The sequence below is a fragment of the Nerophis lumbriciformis genome, linkage group LG16 (genome assembly GCF_033978685.3).
Source record: "Nerophis lumbriciformis linkage group LG16, RoL_Nlum_v2.1, whole genome shotgun sequence".
Lineage (NCBI taxonomy): Eukaryota > Metazoa > Chordata > Actinopteri > Syngnathiformes > Syngnathidae > Nerophis > Nerophis lumbriciformis.
This window is the reverse complement of record NC_084563.2, coordinates 22,833,542-22,858,187: the sequence shown is the minus strand read 5'-3', so window position 1 is coordinate 22,858,187 and position 24,646 is coordinate 22,833,542. Positions and strand designations below refer to the sequence as shown.

The window sequence follows — 24,646 nt, the reverse complement described above, 5'->3', positions numbered from 1 at the left end:
TGCTGCTTGTTGTCGACATAAAACCACATCGAAAGCAACGTGTCACGTTACATCATGTTACGCCATTATAACGAACACTGCAATTAATTGTAACAACCTACTGAAATGCAGAATAAAATGTGATATGTTCTCTAATCCCATGGCGAGAGTCCATGCTTTATTAATATTTAGAGTTACTTTGTATTCGGTTCATTGTGGACTGTTCCAAATCATGTCGCCGTCTTAGAACATTTTCATTGACGTGCACACGTCAGTCTTTATGGTAACGTTTAGGTTGTGGTTTTAATTAGTCCGAACACGCGTGCAGTCACAGTATGTTGCATCACATATTACCAATTTCTCATTACATATCCAAAAAGGAGTAGAAAGAAACAGAGCTTATTTGATACAACCCCCATTAACCCCGTTTAATGGCTATTGCTTACATGTTTGTCCGTTCCCTACCTGTGCTCAATTTGCAACACAAACATTAAATGAATGAATGAATAAATAAATACATTTTTAGGGTCCACAATTTTTTGGGTTAGTGTTATATATGTTTATATATATATACACACATATATATATATATATATATATATATATATATATATATATATATATATATATATATATATATATATATATAATGTGGAGAATGCATATATGTTTAAGAGTGCTTTCTGTATTCATATTCATGTTTTTCCATTTGTACTCTTTCTATGTTTTATCTTATGTCCGCAAGTAAACTATGTGTGTTACCATGAAGGCTTGCACTGTAGGAGATGGAATACTCCCTTTTGTCTTATCTGTCGTAGAACAATGAGGCTGTGTTCCTTTCCGGACAGGTGGGGGCTTTTTTCGTGTGCAAGAAGTTGTCTCTTTCGTTTGAGTGTTAGAACAACTTGAGAAGCCGGTATGAATGTATTGGTCTTGGCTGTTCTCCTGAAGCTTCAGTAAAACTTGATAATATTCATATTCTGTCTTGATGGTCCTTCTTGCTCAGCATATATGTCATCGAAAGAACTTGGGATTGACCAGTGACTTAAATTCCCTGAGAGGGAAAGCTGGTCGACGCAACAATATACATATATATATATACATATACATATATATATATATATATATATATATTTATATATATATATATATATATATATATATATATATATATATATATATATATATATATATATATATATATATATATATATATATATATATATATATCCGTTTTTACATTTTGTAGATGAAATCTATTTTTGTTCAACTTAGAGCACCACAAAACAATCACCCACTTCCTCAAAATCAGCCTCTCAATCACACACACACACACACACACACACACACACACACACACACACACACACACACACACACACACACGCACACACACACTTTAGGCCTACTGACACAAATGCTGCATGGAAAATTTCTACTTTGTTGTGGTTGACATTTGAAAAAATAAAGTGTGACCATACTGTATGTATTCCTCTGCTCAAGCATGCACGATTGTTGCAATGACTCCACACAGCAAGATTACTAAAGAAATGCTTTTTATTGACCGTTTGCAGTTATTACCATTGCATTATCATATGTATACACATGCATGTTGGAAGTAAATAAATAGGAAAAAGATACAATAAAACATATTTTTGTTCAAGTCTCTACTTTATGCATATGTTCTTCACTGCACAGCCAAAATGTAAAAATAAAACAGTGTGAACTCCAAGAAAATTGCAGGATAATTTTTGGATTGTTGGTTCCAGACCAGAGCACCGAACCACACAGGCAAATCCAGCCTAGTGCAACTTTTAACCTACGATCATTTCCAGAGTCTCTTTGCTGTGTCAGATCACTTTTTAATTTTGCATCGTGAGAACTGAGTCACAAAGATAGACGTCGGCGTACGTGCTGAATTCTTGTGCTGCCCTCGTATTTTTCTGCCTCGCTTTGCCGGCTTTCCTGGTGACGATGGTCGGCACGGCATAAACCAAAGAGTCCTCGTCTCTCTGAGGAAACAGGTCATGTGGGACATGAGAAGAAGAAGCAAAAATGCCCAGAAATTTTCTATGGACGTTCTTCTTACCTGCTGGACACGACTGGACGTTTGATCGAGTGTTTGTAGACCTGCTGAAAAGTTGAGCATAAAAGAGCCATCCAATAATGTCTACTGAGGATGATTAATAATGAGTATTTTCTCTTACCTTTGTGGCAAAACCACTTTTTCGTCCTAATTCTGTGGATGAGGAAGGCAGACATGATGAAACCTAAGGCCAAAGCAGCACTCAAGAAACCCAACAGCAGACCTTCAGATTGTCCTGGTTTTGGTAAGTGTGGATAAAAAGTCATATTTATTTATTTGATTCCACACAAAAAGTTCTGCAATGTGTTAATGTGGAGGTTTCAGTTCTTTTTGTGCATATACAAATACGTTCATTCTAATATTTGAGGGCAGCGTCATCGAACGAGTGCTGATTTTGTAGGTTTACACCCTTCCAAAGACCATGATTTGGTACTTGGTGAGGAAAACCTTGTTGGCAAACACAGACGTCATACTTTTTTTTTTGTAGTTGGTCAGTAGGGTTGCACACATCTAAGAAGGGGTTTGGTCCACTCCTCTTTACAAATCCTGAAGGTTTTTCCTGTGGGATTACAGCCCATAAACTAACCAGGCCAGTCCAAGATCTTAGCACTCATTAGTTGTCCTGTCCGTATGTGTTTATTCATTGTTATACTAGAAGTCCAATCCCTTGGCGTTCTGGCTGAAGTCAAGAAGTTCTCATCTAAGATTTTACGGTACACGGCCTTGTTCATCAGTCCCTCAATGTGGGGAAATCTCCCATGACATACTTTTAGCAGAGAAACAAACCCTAAGCCGGACATTAGCAATGGAGTTTTGGGGTTAATATTCAGTATTTCTCTGTCTGCAAAGAGTCAATGTCAAAATGGTCAAATTTGGTCTCATCTGACCACATCACATGTGTCCTTAGGATCAGGGGGGCCAACACATGGGAGAGAAGTCTTAGTTCTCTTGGTGAATTGGTGGTCTCAACTTCATTGACATCATTAACAGCCTCCTTCAGTGAATCTTTCTCACAAACACAATCCTTACAGGCCAAATCAGTTTCAGCAGGGAGGCCCAGACTCCTGGTCTCGTGCCAGCTCTTCCAGTTCCACCGGAGAGAACCTGAGACGTTCCAGGCCTACTGAGAGACACTATCCCTCCAGTGTATCCTATAATTGTACTCTGGGGCTTCAATTCAGCAGGGCATGCCTGGAACACCTCACTAAGGAGGTGCCGAGGTGGCACACATGTATGCTCTCTATGCGAAGAGAGCTCATTCAAAGTGACCAGGCTCCTCACCCCATTTCTGATTTATCGTCAGTTTCTTGCTGGGTTTGAATTCTTGCTGGTAGGTAGCAGATCAAATAATTATTTCCCTCAATCAATCAATTCCAAACACATTTATTACCTTAATTTAAAGTATTTTTCTTGATAAGCTGTTCTAAAGCATAGCTATTGTGGAAATTCTCACCTGTGATATGAAGATATGTTTCATTTAAAAAGGTCATGTTAGTTCTGTTCACTTTCAAGCAGTAGTAGGAAGCCGTGTCACTTTTCTGGAGATCACTAATTTCCAGAACAAAAGTTCCTGGTTTTCTTCTGGCCGTGAAGCGCTGCCGTTGGATCAATGTCTCGGGTTCAACAGAACCAGGTCCTCCGTCTAAAGATGGCTTTGCGTCTAAAATTTCAGGAGTCGTTCCAGAAATCAGTCGGATCCAAAATAAGTATTCAAGATCCAGAGTTTTCTCGCGGGCGCATAACAGACTGACATTTTGTCCAGGTCCAAGAGTCTGAGTGGAAAAGGTGTAAGCGCCTGTACATGCTGAAGAGAAAAAAGAAGACATATTGATAAGAGTCAAGTACAGTATGAACATGTTTCCATTGGAACTGAGCATGGACTTGCCTCCACTTTGAAGCAGGAGCAGCAGATGAAGCACGATCCACATTTTCTCCTCTCGTTTGACCAAGTGAACATCAGACCATCCAGACAGCATCTTAACGTTATTGACTAGAAACACATCATACCAAATGGGAGGGAACTATTTCGCTGCTATCTCATTGGCTCATATGTGCCGCCTCTACCTCAGTGGAAATATGTCCAACCAAACTTTCCAGTCCCTTTGTATCAGTCTCTGGCTAGTACAAAGTAAAACTACAGAACTTTTTTTTTGTCTTACCACTCTCGAGTCACAAGGTTGAGCCGAGGCAGATTTTTCAGCGTTTTTGGAGCAGCTACCCACCGAAATCAACGCTTTTCTCCTGACAGAGCTGATTGACACACAGTGGAAATGGGACCTTTTTAACAGATGTGACATAAATTCTAAATGGCCTCGATTTACAGCTCCAAGGGAAAGGGAATTCAGTCTGTGACACGGATTCCCATTTTAAAGCATTTGAGGTTCTTGCTGGACAAGTGCAATAACAAGACTTCACCCATCTCCCTGCTACTTGAAGCCTCTCAGCTGAGAAACCAGCTGTACCGTTTCCAACCGAGAAATGCAAGGCTCTGCCATACCTTAATTTTGCCTGTCATTCCCAATCATGACAGATGTTTTTTAATTTAATGCATTTTAACTCGTAAATAAACGCAAATAAAAGTCTGAAGTCAATAGGGAGTCCTTTGTACCGCCCATTAAAATCCAATAAAAAACATCCAAAAAGCGCAGACAATACTCCATTTACATTTTGTGACTGGAATATTAACCAAGTATTAGCGATATTGTTTCTATAAGCGCTAACGCAGACAAACTATTTATAGCGGCGTCGTGATCAGGAGCTTGCGTGCCAATGTTGACACATCGACTGATCAGCTGCCTCCTTGTTTCCTTGCTCTTCAAACTTTATTCTAGATCATGAATCATGCCTCTCACCTGGATAGTAGAAGGATGAGGACGTACTCCGACAAGTTGGTACCCTTTTCTCACAGTTAAGAGTCATTCCTCATCTAAATGGGAATATATATAACATCTTAGCAGTTGGCATTTTTAATGACAGCAGACATTGTACAGTGGGTGATGTTTTATTATGTTTGTTGGCTCTCATGAAGTCTGAAGTGAGTTTTAATCAGTGTTTGTTGAAAACAAAAGTGAATGTTGTGCTGCTTTTTTTAATTTAATGCGCCACGCATGCTTAAAATGATCAAAATACGTACACTTTAAATGTTATTATAAATTTGCCTGTTACTACATTACATATACACTTATATAATGTGTATAAAACCATAATGGAGGTGTTTAGATGTCTTTTTAAGGGTTTTAGAGGCAGAACAGAGCAACTCTGATAGGCTCCATTGTAAGCGGACATTTGATCAAGTTAGAATGCATTTTTTTTTAAATGCAAGGTTGTCATGTCTTTCAAAATCATTTTGAACAAAAGACACATTTAAAAAAAAAAGTGCAGTTCCCCTTTAACGTTTTAACCCAGGGGCCGCATTTGATTAAAAAAATTAAAAAATAAATATATACACAAATAGAAAGTCTTCACGTGTTTATTTGAAGAACCACAGATACTCCTTTTATTCGACACAAGCCGATGCCGGGTAAAAAGAGGCAATGTGATTTTGTAACAGGTACAGGTGAGTAAGCAATTGGTAGGTATTTTGTCTTTACAAGTAGTGAAATAATATTAAAACATAATAAAAAGTAAGAATCAGGCACTGTTGAGCTGATTTTGTATCGTATGTATAAAGGTGAGTTAACAATAGTCAAGTATTTTGTCGAACTAATTGTGCAAACAGGTACTACTACTATTTTCACGGAAACCTGGCTTTCTGACAACATCCCAGACTCTGCTATCCAGCTAGCAACGCACTCAGTCTACCGTGGAGACCGGACAAAGGCTTCGAGAAAGACGAGAGGCGGCGGCGTCTGTGTTTACGTGAGCAACCGCTGTTACTCGGACGTACAGGTGGTTGAAAGACACTGCTCGGACAACATTGAGTTTTTGATGGTGAAATGCAGACCTTTTTACCTGCCAAGGGAGTTTAGTGCAGTGTTTATACTGTCTGTTTACATCCCGACACGGGCGGACTCCATAACAGCGCTAAAGCTGCTGCATGACGTCATCAGTAAACAAGAGACCGCACACCCCGATGCTGCGTTCACGGTAGCTGGGGATTTTAACCACCGCAACCTAAAGAGTGTCCCCCCGAAAGACCATCAGTTTGTGAACTTTCCTACGAGAGAAAAAAACATTTTGGACCAAGTATATTGCAACTTGAGGGGAGCCTACAAGGCTGTACCCAGACCACGCTTTGGACTATCTGATCACATCTCAGCTTTTCTATATCCAGCGTACAGACAGCGCCTCAAGCAAGCCCCCCCCCCCAGTGAGAAAAACTGTTAAAGCGTGGAATGAAGACACTGAACTAGCGCTTCAGGACTGCTTTGGGAGTACAGACTGGGACATGTTCAAAACTGCTGCTCAGAGGGATAACGGTACTGTGGACATAGAGGAATATGCTTCCAGTGTATCTGGCTACATCAGCACATGTGTGGAAAACATTGTGCCCACAAAACAATACAAAATATACCCAAACCAAAAACCCTGGATTAACTGTGATGTTCGGTCCAAGCTACATGCCCGCTCCACTGCATTTGTCTCAGGCAACGCTGAGGACTGCAAGAAGGCCAGATATGACCTGCGTAAATCCATCAGCGAGGCCAAGGGACAATACAGACAAAAGCTGGAGGGATTCTACTCCACCACAGATTCCCGACGCATGTGGCAAGGCCTGCAGCACATCACAGACTACAAGCAGGGGAGCAGGGGGTTCACAAACAGCCAACGCTCACTGCCAGATGAGCTGAATGAGTTCTACGCCTGCTTCGAGGTCCTCAACACCAACCAACTGAGAGGGGTTCTGACCACGGAGCGCACGCAGGACCCACCACTCACTGTGACAATAGCAGAGGTACGTACAGTTCTGAGGAGAACAAACCCACGGAAGGCAGTCGGCCCAGACAACATCCATGGCCAGGCCCTCAGGGTGTGTTCATCAGAGCTGGCTGACGTACTTGCTGACATATCCAACTTGTCAGTAGCACAAGCTGTTGTGCCCACCTGCTTCAAGACCACCCCTGCCAAAGAAAAACACTGTGACCTGTCTGAATGACTATCGCCCTGTGGCACTCACCCCAATAGTGACGAAGTGCTTTGAGAGGATAGTCATGTCACTCATCAAGAAGACCATCCCAGACACACTGGACCCTCTACAGTTTTCCTACCGGCAGAACCGGTCCACTGAGGATGCAGTCAACACCGTCATCCACACCACCCTCACCCACTTAGAGGGCAAGGACACCTATGCCAGGCTATTATTCATCGACTACAGCTCTGCTTTCAACACGGTCATCCCACAAAAACTCACTGCTAAACTCCTCACTGTTGGTCTGACACCGGCTCTCTGTGACTGGGTCCTGAACTTTCTCACAAACCGGCCCCAGTCAGTCAGAATCGGCAACCAGACATCAGGCACAAAGGTTCTAAGCATAGGGATCCCCAAAGCTGCGTGCTAAGCCCCCATTTGTACACCCTCTTCACACACGACTGTGTGGCCTCCCAGAACAACACCAGTATCATCAAGTTTGCAGATGATACTACGGTCGTCGGACTGATCACCGGGGGAGCTGAGGCAGCGTACAGAAGGGAGGTAGCGGAACTGGTGGCCTGGTGTCAGGATAATAATCCCTTCTTGAACACAGACAAGACCAAGGAGATGATTATTGACCCACGGAGAAGGAGTGCACAGTACACACCTCTGTACATAGGGGGGACAAAGGTGGACAGGGTGAATACCTTTAAATTCCTCAGGACCCACATCAGCGAGGACCTCACCTGGGATCACAACACCCAACAAACAATAAAGAAAGCCCAGCAGCGACTGTACTTCCTAAGAAGGCTGAGAAAATTTGGCATGCCACCCAAAATTCTCAGCAACTTCTATAGAAGTACGGTTGAGAGTGTCCTTACCAGCTCAATCACAGTCTGGTATGGAAACTGCACTGCTAAGGATAGGAAGGCACTCCAGCGAGTGATTAAAACTGCTCAGTACATATCAGGAGCAGCCTTCCCCCCCACTGCAGGACATGTACTCTACCAGGGCCGCCAGGAGAGCACACAACAACATAAAGGACAGTACACACCCCCAGCACAGTCTCTTCAGCCTCCTACCATCAGGCAGACGATACAGGAGCCTGAAATCCAGGAATACGAGACCCCCCCCCCGTTTTACTTTTATCTTTTTGGACAAAAGACAGCTACCATGACCACTGAAGACACTTTTCACCTTTGATCACTAAAGACACTATAACTGCTGCTGTGACCCAAGGTCACCTCCATATTGATACTGTTGACAGTCAATCAGAATGTGCAATAATGTTATGTTACTGACTGGGCCTTGTATATACATTTATTTTTATTTTTTATTTTTAGCTAAGTACCGTGTGACTTGTTGAAGGGTGGACTAGCAAAGTAAGATTTTCATTGTACGGCAAAGTGTCTGTTTAACTGTGCATATGACGATAAACAATCTTGAATTCAAGATCAGACAAACATTACAGGGAGACAGAACAGGATCGCTGACAGGTCTGCCAAATTCTGGCGCCCCTTACAATAAAGGTCAGAAACAGGTAAACGCTGGGGGGGTGAGAGAAAAAAAAAATCTGTCCAAGCCTGGGCCCTTGGAGAGAAAGTCCAGACTGAGGCCAAGGGGAAAAAACCCATAGCCATAGCACACATAAACATGTGTGTAAGAGGGAAACATCAAAGAACACAAAGGACATTAAAGACATTAAAAGAGCAAAGCTAATTCAACCAGCCCCTTCTACACACAACCCCAAAAGTAAAACAACAACAAAAAATACACATGTACACTGTGATGGCCTCTGCGGTGTTCCACGCCATCGTCTGCTGGGGTGGGAAGAGAGCATGGTCAGAGACAAGAGCAGACCCAACAAAGCAACCAAGAAAGCAGACTCCACCCTCGGCCGCCCACCAACTCTCGGACAGTGTCCAGTCCCTATGGATGAGCGAGGATACGTCTAAGGAGACCGAGGAGTCCGATACCTGCTCATTCAGCCATATATATGCTCCCAAAAACTGTGTCTGTCTTCATTGTATGCTTTTTTTATGTTGTGGTAGGTCTGGTGTGGGAGGGAAGTGTAGTACTCTATGAGACAGTTGGGGGTGAAAGCATCTTTCATCGCAGGCCTGAAACTCAGCCAGTCGAAATTGAAGAGAGGGCAGGGTGTCAATAATGTCGGCAGCAAAAGGGTTTTAGAATAAGCAACTTTCTTTAATGTGAGCTTGAAGCTCACGAAAGCGATCTCTGCTCTCAGCGTTTCCAGTTGCGTTGACATGATATATAAAATAAACACAATTGTGAAATGACTAGTCTGGTCTTAGCTCTGAAAAAACTGGTCTAAAAGTTTCAACACAAATAAAAATGATAATCATACCTCCTCAGACAATAATGTCTTCTGTGCTTGAACCCAGATTTAAGCCCCTCCTCCCATTTCCTGCCCGTAAACACTCTTCTAAGTAAACAAGCCGTGTGGTTGGTCAAAGGCCCGCCACAGCTTCCGTCTGTCATGTCGCTGTTAGACGCGCTTGATAGCATCAAAACATGTGCAGTTCTTTCATCGTTTGTGGCTTCACACACGACATGCATCAGTTAACATTTCAGTTTTTATTTCTACTTCAAGTCATCCGAGGGGCTCGCTAAACATCTGAAAAAGTATATTGCAACGCCAGAAAATATTTCCGTAATTATATATTATGAGTCTATGCCTTAAACCAGGGGTGTCAAACGTACGACCCGAGGGCCGGATCAGGCCCGCGAACAAGTTTTATCCGGCCTGCGGGATGAGTTTGCTAAGTATAAAAATCAACCTGAAATTTTTGAATGAAAGAAACAGCTGTCCTAAATGTGTCCACTGGATGTCGCTATAGCAATTCTTTGTATCTTTGCATCTACATATGTACAAAATAAACCACATGATTAGTACATCAGTTGAGGAAAATGATCAAACTACATAAATAACATCCTTTAATTTGATTTTGATATAGTTTTTTTATCTGGATAGATTGAAAATTAACACCAATGAGTTGACTGATTTATCGGATTGTCTGATTGTGGCGGTCCGCTCCCTGTACGATCAGTGTCAGAGCTTGGTCCGCATTGCCGGCAGTAAGTCGGGCACGTTTCAAGTGAGGGTTGGACTCCGCCAAGGCTGCCCTTTGTCACCGAATTTCTCGGGGCAGTCAAGGCGTTGAGGGGATCCGGTTTGGTGGCTGCAGAATTAGGTCTCTGCTTTTTGCAAATGATGTGGTCCTGATGGCTTCATATGGCCAGGATCTTCAGCTCTCACTGGATCGGTTCACAGCCGAGTGTGAAGCGACTGGAATGAGAATCAGCACCTCCAAGTCCTAGTCCATGGTTCTCGCCCGGAAAAGGGTGGAGTGCCATCTCCGGGTTGGGGAGGGGACCCTGCCCCAAGTGGAGAAGTTCAAGTACCTCGGAGTCTCGTTCACGAGTGAGGGAAGAGTGGATTGTGAGATCGACAGGCGGATCGGTGCGGCCTCTTCAGTAATGCGGACGCTGTATCGATCCGCTGTGGTGAAGAAGGAACTGAGCCGGAAGGCAAAGCTCTCAATTTTCCGGTCGATCTACGCTCCCATCCTCACCTATGGTATGAGCTTTGGGTTATGACCGAAAGGGCAAGATCACGGGTACAAGCGGCCGAAATGAGTTTCCTCCGGGCTCTCCCTTAGAGATAGGGTGAGAAGCTCTGTCTTCCGGGGGGAGCTCAAAGTAAATTTGCTGCTCCTCCACATCGAGAGGAGCCAGATGAGGTGGTTCGGGCATCTGCTCAGAATGCCACCCATTCGCCTCCATAGGGAGGTGTTTAGGGCACATCCGACCGGTAGGAGGCCACGGGGAAGACCCAGGACACGTTGGGAAGACTATGTCTCCCGGCTGGCCTGGGACCACCTCGGTCGGGATGCCTGGGAAGAGCTGGACGAAGTGGCTGGGAAGAGAAAAGCCTGGGCTTCCCTGTTTTGACTGATTCCCCGGCGACCTGACCTCGGATAAGCGGAACAAAATGGATGGATGGAAGGAGTTGACTGATGAATAGTATCAAATCATTTATTCATAAAACATAAATAACGACAAATAAATCATATATACTATTAACCGCAACAGGTTTTTGTAAAAAAAAACATTTTGGCGGAAGCTGGAATCGAACTTGGAGCCCTCGAGTTGCTGGCACGGTCACTCTACCAACCGAGCTATGCCACCCCTGAGGTAAGTAACGCAGGTGTCAAATTCATACTTTTATACTTTTGCGGAGACTATTATGCTCTTGCTCTCTATTACTCTTGGAGCTCTGCGTGCTCTTCCCAGTCACGTGACCGCCGCGGTCCAATCAGCTGTGCTTATAAGCCGGTGGCAGGAAGTGGTCAGTAGACAGGATATGAGGGGAGGCAGGTTGTGTTTCTGCTGAAGGTAGGTTTTTATTCTCCTTTTCACCCGAAATATTGTGCTGACGGGATTCTAAACTAAATGCATATTTCTTAACTTTATAGAGCCAACTACCAGCGCCATTGAGCTGTGTATGACTGTAGAAGCGGAGTTGGTGAGTCCATGTTTATGAAATGAGCACCTCTAGCATTAGTCTCTCTCCGATTGTTTCATTGCAACAGTCTTTGTGGCATATTTCTCAATCGTCCATATACAATGTTTATGACTTACTTTTCAACGTGTTTGATAATAAGCACGTTTAGCGCACTGACCACTTTGTGTAGGTCATATTTATGATGCTAATGCTTATTTTAGGACTTTGTTGCATATTGTGATTCTGACATGAATGTTGATTCATCCATCCATCCATCCTTTTTCTACCGCTTGTCCCTTTCGGGGTCGCTGGGGGTGCTGGAGCCTATCTCAGCTGCATTGGGGTGGAAGGCGGGGTACACCCTGGACAAGTCCCCACCTCATCGCAGGGCCAACACAGATAGACAGACAACATTCTCTTATTATTATAATCAAATGACAGCAGTCCTTTCTATGAGGTTATTTTGTAATATAAGTGTTTAGGCCCACTTACAATGACTATAACAAAAAATACTGTTTTTCATGAACTGTATACTTGTATTGTTTGTCTGGGTGGAGGTCCTGCTTTGGAAATAATTTGTACCCCTTTCAGACATTGCATTTAGTTCCCATTGAAACATTCACATGTTGCGCAATGAGATGTAAGCAGGGGATAATGTGTACATTCCTGCAACTTCCTGTTTGTAAAACATATATTTTTATTAGTATTTTATAGTAACAGCATTTCATGATTAATATTTATAAATTAAGATTCCTTATAAATTACACTAGAATAAGCACACATTTGATTGGTAAATCATAGTGTAACGACCTGGAAAGACACTTTATGTGTGATGTTGGAGTTGTCCGACTTTTTGTGTGGCTGTAAACGCCTCACTGGCTAAGTGCCACATGTGCATGTGTTGGCGCAAGTGAGAAAGAGCGAGCGGCTGCTGTTGATATAACAAAGTTGCTTTTGGTCTGGTTTGTACTGCAGAAAATGACCACTTTTGCTAGATATCATTTTGTTTTACTAATGTTTTGGTGATGTGTTTATGGCTGACAATAAAGAGTTTTGCTCAGTAAAGTGATCGATGGAATTCATGTCCTCAAAGCGTCTCGACAGACGTTACAATATTTGAACAATGATGACAAAAACTGTTTTCTCTGTCGTGTCCGTGTATCGAAAATTGTTATGCGCTTATTTTTTTATTTGATTTTGTGCGTGGCATAGATTTGCCGTGCGCAGAGGACGCTTGAGCAGTGCGCAATTGCACAGGCGCGCACCTGAGAGGGAACGTTGCTCAGGACTACTCAGGACCTTCGTATTGTGAGGCACACGCACTAACCCTTGTTCCACCGTGATTTATATTGTACAATATTGAAGAAAAAAAAAATGAGAACCCGTTCTGGAAACTTATAATGCAATTAGAGTTATTTAATGAAGATATTTGATTTGTGTACATGTTGATTTAGAATAGAATAGAATAGAATGGACTTTATTGTCATTATATTTGCGTATAATGAGATTAAGGACTGCAACCTTAGGTGCGCTAGTGGGAATAAATATGGGGTAAAAATAAATTACACAAGGGGTAATAAAGAAAAAACTAACAATTGAAATAAACAGACTATTATCCAATAAAAATAATAAGCAATCCTGTACAATTTTGTATAGAAATACAAAATACTGTACAATATACAAAACACAAGAGTTATTTTTGTTTGTTTTTTAATGTTTTAGTGTCTTACTGTATATGGAAAAAAAACAGTACCAAAGTTGATTTCATGCGTAAAATCTATTGTCAATTTTACATTCTACAATTTGATTGACAATTTGTTTTGAAATCATAAGTCAGGCAGATATTTAGGTACAATATTTATCCTTATTTTAACAAAAACTATTTTTGGAATACATGATGATATAAGATATCATATAATATATATATATATATATATATATATATATATATATATATATATAAATATGTATAATATATGATATATATATATATATATATATATATAAATATGTATAATATATATATATATATATATATATATATATATATATATATTATACATATTTATATATATATATATATATATATCATATATTATACATATTTATATATATATATATATATATATATATATATATATATATATATATATATATATATATATATATATATATATATATATATATATGTGTGTATATATATATATGATATATAATATTTTGATTTTGATAATATTGAATTTTAAAAGATGTGCAATTGCATGCAGTTGTAACCCATATTTAAAATACCCATTTAAAATGCGCATACAGTGCAAAGACTTTTATTGTGGAGGGTTACTTCCTGCCGCTCACTTCCTTTTAAGGAAGTGCTGCTCACTTTACCACCCCCTCCCGCGGTGCTGTGAGACGCTCTTGAGAAGAAACTCGCAAAATCTCCTTATTCTCACACTTTGTAAACTTCATAATTAGGTGAGTCTTTTGCCATGGCATAGTCAACGGAATTCCAAACTCACAATCATGTGTCATGTCGCCAATATTATGTCAGCATTTGTTTTAGCATAAGCGCTCACTGCTGCCATTCTTCCATAGAGCCGGTGTTGTACCGAAATCTGTTACCCATCAGAATTTGTGACTCCAGGGGGCGATGTTCCCATGGCGTTTGTTTGATGGTTAAACGGAAAGCCCAAAGAGGAGGAGAAGAAGAACGCTTGCGTAAATGGCGTAAACTATCCTTAATGCTGAAACGTCAGTTGTCAGAATTTCAGCATTAATAAATTACACATATTCTGGAAATCAATGACTTACTTTCATTATAGTATGAGTCCATTGTATCAGCTGTTGATTCTCTCTCACACACATACATTTTCCGGATTAAAAGCTATCATGGAATGAAACGTCAGTTGTCAGAATTTCAGCATTAATAAACTACACATATTCTGGAAATCAATGACTTATTTTCATTATAGTATGAGTCCATTGTATCAGCTGTTGATTCTCTCTCACACACATACATTTTCCAATATAGATAAGGCTATACATGCACATGCGGTTGTTCTGTTTGTTATGGCTGTATGTTCCATATTCTTAAACCAGTCACCTAAATTACAATTTCCTGCCCCTTTTACACCCCCCCTCCCTTCATCTCCATTCACTTTTTCTCATTTGGACCCCCAGAATCAGGACCCACTAGGATTACATTTTCCGATAAGCTGTGACTTGGCCGTCAGATTTCGAGACCTTACTGTATGTTCCCTATTCTTAAACCAGTCACCTAAATTACAATTTCCTGCCCTTTTTACACCCCCCCTCCCTTCATCTCCATTCACTTTTTCTCATTTGGACCCCCAGAATCAGGACCCACTAGGGTTACATTTTCCGATAAGCTGTGACTTGGCCGTCAGATTTCGAGACCTTACTGTATGTTCCCTATTCTTAAACCAGTCACCTAAATTACAATTTCCTGCCCTTTTTACACCCCCCCTCCCTTCATCTTCATTCACTTTTTCTCATTTGGACCCCCAGAATCAGGACGCACTAGGGTTACATTTTCTGATAAGCTGTGACTTGGCCGTCAGATTTTGAGACCTTACTGTATGTTCCCTATTCTTAAGCCAGGAACCTCAATGACTATTTCCTGCCCTTTTTACACCCCCCTCCCTTCATCTCCATTCACTTTTTCTTATTTGGGCCCCCATATTCAGGACGCACTAGGGTTACATTTTCCGATAAACTGTGACTTGGCCGTCAGATTTCGAGACCTTACTTCACTGCATCTTTCAGCATTTATAATACAGATTTTTATTAAAATACATATACCCTAACCATCAAACTAAACTAAGCAGAAACAGAGCTAAACAGAAACCTTTTTTTTTTTTACAATAAATTTTGGAATTCAAATGCAACATACAATCATAACTTATTTTCTAATACAGAAATTAACATGGTATGTTCCTGGCATGCATCACAACTATATCCCTCCTCCTTGGGGTTTCCCACACACAAGCTGTGGTACCATCGCCCGCACCGCTCGCACTGGATCTGAAATTAATGCATTTGGTCAAGTGTATCAGTTCAATGTAAATCAATATGTAAATTGATTAAATAAATTATATTTATTGATATAAATCAATATCAGTATATCAATATCAATTGGCTTCTTTCAGTGGCTGATGTTAAACAAATGTGGCAAGGGAAAATATTGTTTGTTTTCTTATCAAGATATCTTACCCAGTCAGTGGTATCACTTTTGGGGCTCCCACCAATCTCCTCCCCTCCGCAGCAGTGGCAGAGCTCACTGAGATCATCTGCAAGAGATTTTCACAAAGAAATTCTGATTTTCTTTGTGACGTACGAAAGGATGTGAAAACACAGCACGCAGATTCTTCCATTTGTAACATTGAGGGACACCTTGCTAATCCCAGTAGTTTCATTGGAAATTTGTTTTAAAAGTACACACCAGTTTCCTTGAGGAGCGTTTTTGCAACATCCATCCGATATGCCTCCACCGCCTGGTCAGAATTATCGAAAATGGGTGCCTCCTCTGCCAACACCTTTTCAACATACTAGGATTGAGTGATAGACAAAGTGATGGTGAATTAATACAAGCTCAATTAGTCTGAAAAAATGTATGCTCCTCAATATATATTCTATCTTGTCCCTTATTGATATTTAATAAAGCTTTCTGGAAATGCACGTAAAATCCATTGCAATTGTTTGTCAGATATAGATGATGTATTAAGTAATCATTCAAGCAAATTTGAAATGAACTTACTTTCAATACAAATATCCCACAGGAGGTACTGTCTTTTTGTAGACTGTGAGGCACTGTGTTTGCAGACCACTTTGGTAGTGCAACATTCCTCTGTCGCATGAAAGACCTTCATATAATATACACATCAAATTAAATTCAGGTATTGTGGATGTGTGTGAAAGTAAGGGATGGTTGATGGTAGCTGTAGGAGGATGAGATAGGGGCAGCTGCTCTACAGGCGTGACACATCCTTAATCCCTTGCGTTGTGCCTGTAAAGCAGCTCCCCCTATCTCATCCTCCTACAGCTACCATCATCCACCCTTTACCTCCACAGTATGTTGGAAGCCTGGGAGCTTTTGACTTATGAAAGAAACAGCTGTTACCTGGTGGACTCCAAACACTTGGGCACTTTAGAGCGAGCGTTGCCTAATGAGTCAAGCACGAGACTCCGCTGCTCTGCTGGATAAATGGCCTGTGAATATTCAGAAAAATCATAGAGCTTCACTTCTATTTCCTCACTGTCAGATAAGCCGATAACAATTTTAGGGCATATGCCTGTGCCCATCTGGTGCAGTAATCTACCATCACACAAATGTATTGGTTGCCTGTCTTGGTCTTCACCAGCCTGCCTATGATGTCCATTCCGACCAGCTCAAAGGGGCATTTGGTCTTGAAGAGAAGAGTGGAGATCAATGTTAGCGTGGAGTAAACACACAAAAACTCACACCAACACATGGACAATTATAGCTGCTATGAGGCAATGGTTCGGGGACATGAAAATTTAGGCAACATTTGCATATTCTTCACAACTAGTTTGACTTTGGTAGTCTCAAATGATTGACCTATAAACAGCGAGGCCTTATCCCTGCCAGAGTTTGAATAGGGCCACCTTTTCATGGGAGATTGCAGTGCTAGTCACCCCACCTGTCGCCAAGGATACATGCTGTGTAATTAAAATGCAAAAGGTGAAGTTCACCTTGATTGGCTTGTACTCTGTGCCTGCCTTTAGGTCAACCCTGCCCTTCTGTTGACAGGATGTGCATTCAGACACCTGAGTATAGAAAACATTGATCAATACAAAATATTTAACGGCTTAAAAGTTATGTCAGTATAGGTATGTGCAGAGTATGTTATTTAATTGTTTGACAAAGGGGAATGGGGTATATAGGCCAAAATGGTAAAGACTCTTTGATATATACTTGGGAATCAAATTGTTAATTTCAGCAATGAAGGCCAAAATATCTGAATTGTTTGACATTCAGATTTTTTTTTAAATTGCTCTATTATTTTTTATGTTTTTATGACAAGCCAGCAGACTGTCCTTCAAAGTGGACAGTCATAAGTGCCCTTCATAAATAAAATGATGGACTGTATTCCATTTATTTCTGACAAGGCAGCAGTACCTTTCAGTAAGACAGGCAAGACATGTTGTAAAGGCAAAAATGAGGAAAAACCAAATCTTACCCATTTTTCAATGTCACACGTCATGGAGGGCCAGTAACATCTCTTGGAAATTGCATCCCTTGATTTGATCTGGCCACAATGTGCACCAATGTCACTTGAGTGGAACTCTCTAAATATGGCATCTGCTTCAGCTGCCCCACACACCACTTTAACTTTCAGCTCTTTGGCCGATCCTTTGTGGCGGAGGTAATATAGCTTGCCATCTATGACAAATCAAAGCATTAATTGAAAGCTTATTTCTTACAATGAAAAGTAATACAGTGAAATACAAATATCTCTGATTTGAAATCCAGAGATTGCAGCAATGGTATTTGTTTATTGTAGAAATTTCAATGCTTTACTTGCTGTGCTCGCACCTAACAAAGTGAGCGGCCTAATTCAATACAAATTAAATGCAAAACTCACAAATGGCGTGGGGGCAGTGTATATTCATTCATGAAGGATCTATGTATATTAAGATTTACTCTTAGACTATTAAATTAATAAAATGAAAACATGGCTCCGAGACCGTTTATTTATCAAAAAAACAAAACACATGAGTAAATCCGCGACAAAAATATCTTATCCATCACGCAATCAACTCAGAGGATATGGGCACGGCCTCAAAGGGTCAATATCCGATGAGGCAGAGAACTGCCATCAACCCAAAATATACAGAAAGGGTTTTTTGGAACAAAAAAAGGAAATTAACATTACTTTCACTTTTTCTTCAATTTTCCATGGATTTAGGTTAAAAGATGTACAATTTCAGACACCATTTATGCACCTGAGTAAAGTTGCGCCGCATTCTCGTGCTAGGTGAGAGTCCATCTTAAGTATGAAAATCTACAAACACTGAACACTGTTGCCCTCTGTGTTTTAACATTTTGATTTCTATTTACTGTTTTAATTGGTTTCACTCTTAAAATCGTTTTTAATCATATTTATTTTATATTGTTTTTATATTGGTTTTATATGTATTTATTTTTATTTTTTTATTCAGTCATTGGTGGAGCTCAAGATAGTATTTGAATGTTGTTTTTAATATTGTTGTGAAGCACTTAGGAAACATTTTGTTGTTTAAATGTGCTATATAAATAAAGTGGATTGGATTGGATTGGATTGAATTATGCTGTAGTTAGTATAATGTAAAACTGTAAATTTAGAAAGGGAATGCTCTGTTTTTCTTTAAATACATTAACACCATCACATTTTGTTCTAATAATACTAAGTCGTTGAACCTCTTGAGACAATTTGGCATTTGTTGGGGTGGTCATCAAGTGCGATGCTAGGTACCATAACTTGCCTTCCACAATGTAGTTTGCCGCTTTTCTTTTCAGGTTGAAGCGCTCGTATTTTTTGGAATTTGGTGGTACTTTCCCTTCGGTAAGGTATTCCAACAATTCTCCATAGGTGCTTGATTCCATGATTTAGATTGGAGTCAAAATCCGCTAATAAATTAGAAGGTGGGCTTCAAACTGGATAAAGCCAAATGTTTCAAGTACCTTGGTAAGGCGCCACCTCCTGTTAATAGTGTGAAATGCCATAAATTTACGCCTAATTGGCTGGGCAAAACGCCGACGGGCTTATCGGAAAATGTAACCCTAGTGCGTCCTGATTCTGGGGGTCCAAATAAGAAAAAGTGAATGGAGATGAAGGGAGGGGGGGTGTAAAAAGGGCAGGAAATTGTAATTTAGGTGACTGGTTTAAGAATATGGAACATACAGCCATAACAAACAGAACAACCGCATGTGCATGTATAGCCTTATCTATATTGGAAAATGTATGTGTGTGAGAGAGAATCAACAGCTGATACAATGGACTCATACTATAATGAAAATAAGTCATTGATTTCCAGAATATGTGTAATTTATTAATGCTGAAATTCTGACAACTGACGTTTCATTCCATGATAGTTTTTAATCCGGAAAATATATGTGTGTGAGAGAGAATCAACAGCTGATACAATGGACTCATACTATAATGAAATCATTGATTTCCAGAATATGTGTAATTTATTAATGCTGAAATTCTGACAACGATAGTTTACGCCATTTACGCAAGCGTTCTTCTTCGCCTCCTCTTTGGGCTTGCCGTTTAACCATCAAACAAACGCCATGGGAACATCGCCCCCTGTAGTCACAAATTCTGATGGGTAACAGATTTCGGTACAACACCGGCTCTATGGAATAATGGCAGCGGTTAGCGCTTATGCTAAAACAAATGCTAACATAATATTGGCGACATGACACATGATTGTGAGTTTGGAATTCCGTTCATTAAGTTTACAAAGTGTGAGAATAAGGAGATTTTGCGAGTTTCTTCTCAAGCGCGTCTCACAGCACCGCAGCCACAGCAGACGGGAGGGGGTGGTAAAGTGAGCAGCACTTCCTTAAAAGGAAGTGAGTGGCAGGAAGTAACCCTCCACAATAAAAGTCTTTGCACTGTATGCGCGTTTTCAATGGGTATTTTAAATGTGGGTTACAACTGCATGCAATTGCACATCTTTTAAAATTAAGTGTTGTTGTTTGTGGTTACCAGTAGGAAGAACCATGTCGAGCTGCATGAATAACTTGGCTTTAATAAAGACTTCAGGAGGACAGCAATTTTACATACGCACTGCATGAGAGAGTGGTAATAACTGATTCCCTGATGTGCACACCCTGGTGGTGTGTTCGAAAATTACAACAACAAAACAGTCATTTTACCAAATGATCTACATCCTTCCCTTTTAGTTAAGAGTCTTTCATAAAAAAACAAAAGCAGATAAGTGAAATGAATATCTATATGTAACAGAGATTAAATCTCTTAACTGTGTAGGGTAAGTACAAACAATTCACTATCTGTATGAAATATCTAAACACATCACAGAACAGGTAGAAAAAATACTATCTCTCAAAATAAATCACATGTACATTTGTTTTTTGTTTTTTCTTACTGCACATACTTTGGATTGGGTCTACACACTCGACCTGCACGTGTTGTATAAGCTGTGTCAGTCTGCGTCATGAATCTGGGTCGAATTGGTGATGCACTTTCCGTTTGCCTAATCACTGTCTCTTCTCTCAGTGGTGTGGGAGGGACTAAGTCCACCACGGTATGTCTACCATCCTGAGAGTCTGCTTCGTCGTTCTGGAGAGGTGTTGGTGGTCGTTCTTGAACCGGGAGGATGTGGCGACGATTCCTTCTGTATCTTCTCCCATCGGATTGGATGATGTAGGAACGTGGCTCTTCGCACAACTTTTCCACTATTCCAAGTCGGTCATGTCCAGCAGGAGTTTGCATACGGATCACTTGCCCTTCTGCCAAGGGACTCAGTGGGCGACTTGACTTGTCGTAGTGACGTTTCACCGTAGTTCTCTTGTCGACTAGTCGAGCGTGTACTTGTCTTGAGTCTTTTGCTGTTTGCTGTAGTAGTCTGGTACACACTGGGATAGCTGCGCGGGTTTGTCTTGACATTAACCGTTCGGCACGGGAACCAATGTCCGCATCTCGGGGAATGTTTCTGAGGTTAAGGAGGTTTAGGAAGACATCAGTTTTGTCCCGGTGGGATTTCTCCATCAGTTGCTTGGCACTCCTGACAGCTCTTTCCGCAAGTCCATTCGACTGGGGAAACTCTGGGCTGCTAGTGGTGTGGATGAAGTCCCACTCCTCAGCAAACTTCCTGAATTGTTCACACTTGTACTGTCTTGCATTGTCAGATAGCAGTGTGTGTGGTGTACCATGCACTGAAAAATGTCTTTTCAATTTGGAAATTACAGCTCTCGCTGTGATGTTTTGTAGAAGGTCAATTTCAAACCATCCAGAATAGGAATCCACTAGCACCTGGTAATGTTGTCCACGCCATTCAAAAATGTCTGTAGCAACTGTGGACCAGGGAAGGTCTGGAACTGGATGGAGATGGAGCGGTTCTTTCTGTTGATGTGGTTTTGTGCTGTTGCACACTGTGCAAGAAAGTAGTTCTTCAGTGATGTCTCGTGACATTGATGGCCAAAAGATGATACCTCTTGCTCTGCGTTTGGTTGCTTCAATGCCTGGGTGACCTTTATGTACAATCTTAATGTACTCTTTTTGTAGTGACCGGGGAATAACTGCTTTCTGCCCTTTTATGACGATTCCATCTTCCACAGTGAGTTCGTCTCTGTAGGGGAAGAAAACTTCAATTGCAGGCTGCAGCTGAGTCTGTCTGGCAGGCCATCCACGCTGGATAACTGTATTGAGAGTCTGCAGTACTTCATCCTCCTCCGTGTGTTTCTTGAGCTCTTCCAGGCGGGCCGTAGAAATGTAGCTCACCGACATGACGTCGAAAGAACCACTATCAGATGGGCTCTCACTGTCTGTCGCATTAGGGGCTCTTGAAAGAGTGTCAGCTATGTACATGTGCTTTCCTTTTTTGTAGACTAAGCTTATGTCATAGCTTTGCAGGCGTAGCAGCATCCGCTGAAGACGGGCAGGGGCATTGTGAATTGGTTTCTTCAAGATAGTCACCAACGGTTGGTGGTCAGTTTCTACTATGGTGGGCTTGCCATACACATACTCTCTGAACTTGGTGCACGCAAACACAACAGCTAGAAGCTCCTTCTCAATTTGAGCGTATCGAGTTTCTGTTTCTGTAAGGGTGCGGGATGCAAAGGCTACTGGCCTTCCATTTTGCATGCAAGCAGCTCCTAGTCCAAAACATGACGCGTCACAGGTCAGCGTGACTGGCTCTTTGACATCGTAGTAGGCCAATACTGGTGGAAAGGAGAGACATGCTTTCAGGCGGTCGAAAGCATCTTGATGTTGCTGGAACCAGCACCATGCCGTCTCTTTGTGAGTCAGCTTCCTCAGTGGCGTTGCGATGTCACTGAGGTTTGGAATGTACTTGCCAAGATAGTTGACCATTCCCAGGAAACGTTGAAGTGAAGTGACATCTGTGGGGACTGGCATCTCCGTGATAGCAGCAGTTTTGGAGGGGTCAGCTATCAATCCTTTACTTGTGAAGATATGACCAACGTAGCATACTTGGTCAAGTCGAAAATTGCATTTCTGCGGGTTGAGTTTGAGGTTTATTTCCTTCACACGTTCAAGCACTTTTTTTAGGTTGGCGTCGTGCTCCGCCACATCACGACCTCCGATGATGATGTCATCGACAATGACTGAGCATGGATATCCAGCAAAGAGTTGATCCATTGTGCGCTGGAATACCTCGCTTGCAGAGTTAATACCGAAAGGCATGCGAAGGAATCTGTAACGTCCAAAAGGAGTACTGAATGTTGTTTTCATTGAGGACTTCTTGTCCAGGCGGATGTGCCAGAATGAATTTTTTGCGTCTAGCACCGAAAACACTGTTGCACCTGACATTTGTGCTGCTACCTCCTCCACACTTCTCATGGGGTGGTGGGGCCGTTTTAGTGCTTCATTTAAATCTTTGGGGTTGATGCATAATCTGATTTCTGATTTGCCTTTCTTGTGCGCAGCGACCATGGATGACACCCAATCTGTTGGTTCGGTGACTGAAGTAATAACGCCTATGCGTTCCATGCGTTCAAGTTCAGCTTTCACACAATCTTGCATCGCTACGGGGATGCGGTGGGCCGGCCTTACAACAGGCGGCACATTGGGGTCCACTGTCATTGTGTAAACAACTGGTAGTTCTCCGAGCTCTTCACTGAAGATATCTTGGTATTGTGTGAGGATCCGTGCGCTGAACTCTCCAGTGTTCTCTGTGGTGACATGGTGCACATTGGGACTCAACTCGACTAGCCCCATACGCAGGCATGCACGGAAGCCCAACAGCGATGTCACATTTTTATCCACTATGAAAAATGTCAGTAAGTGGCGCTGTGCCTTTAAAAAGCATGTCAGTGTAGCTTCACCTTGTGTCTCGATTTTGGCTCCTCCGTAAGCAACCAAATTTGTGCTTTTGTTTTGTTTGGCGAGTTTCACGCCGCTGTTTACTCTATTGAAAGTATTTAATGACATTACATTGCATTTAGCACCTGTATCCACTTTCATTTCAGTTTTATGCACACTGTGACAAATCCTTCATCTTGGTCTCTTTGTTGTGGATTTACAGTGTCAACGCAATTTTCAATTTCCAAGCCATCCTCATAGAATGTGTCATTTTCACTTTGGCTGTGTTGATCCATTGTCACATCATGCACAGACTGTCCATAGCGCTTGTTTGTGGTAAACTTGGACTGGCTCTGTGGCTTTGACTTGCAGCATTTTTTGTAGTGATTTTGTTTCATGCAGTTGTGACATTGTTGTCCAAACGCTGGACACATTTCCTTTTTTGCTGTGTGACTCCCTCCACAATTGTTACACTTTGTGATAGTCTGGGCAATTTTCTGGAATTTGCCTTTAAATTGCTTGTATTGTGTGGGTTTAATCTCATCAATATTGGTAGCTTGTGTAGCCAATGTTTTGATATTTTCCTCTGTCATTTCGTGAATACGGCAGATTGAGATTGCCTTGGCAAGAGTCAATTCACTGTCCCTCAGTAATGTCTTTCTCAGAGAGTCGTTTGTGATGCCACACACAATTTTGTCACATATGAGTTCATCAGTTAGATCTCCAAATTGACATGTTTTGGCTTTAATCTTCAAATCACTGATGAATGATTCCATGCTCTCCCCATGCTTTTGAATTCTCGAATGGAACTTGTGCCTTTCCAATGTTTTGTTGCCTTTCCAATGTTTTGTTCGTTCGCGGATTGCACATTTCTCTGAACTTCCTCTTCAGGCACTCGGGATCTTCCTGCGACTCCGCAGGAGCGAGAATAGCACCGCCCGCGCCGGCGGCAC

General features: G+C 41.4%; 2 long non-coding RNA genes across 2 annotated transcripts in view; one reads left to right on the top strand and one right to left on the bottom strand.

Annotated features, from left to right (window-relative positions):
* LOC140679469 (uncharacterized) overlaps positions 1-24,646 on the top strand; it is a 198,820-nt gene that overhangs the window by 91,467 nt on the left and 82,707 nt on the right. The window lies entirely within an intron of this gene.
* On the bottom strand, positions 1,821-2,115 carry LOC133617390 (uncharacterized). The gene is made up of 2 exons (XR_009817000.1): positions 2,069-2,115; positions 1,821-1,991 (listed from the first exon to the last, which is right to left on the bottom strand). It is a non-coding gene; the product is annotated as an uncharacterized lncRNA (long non-coding RNA).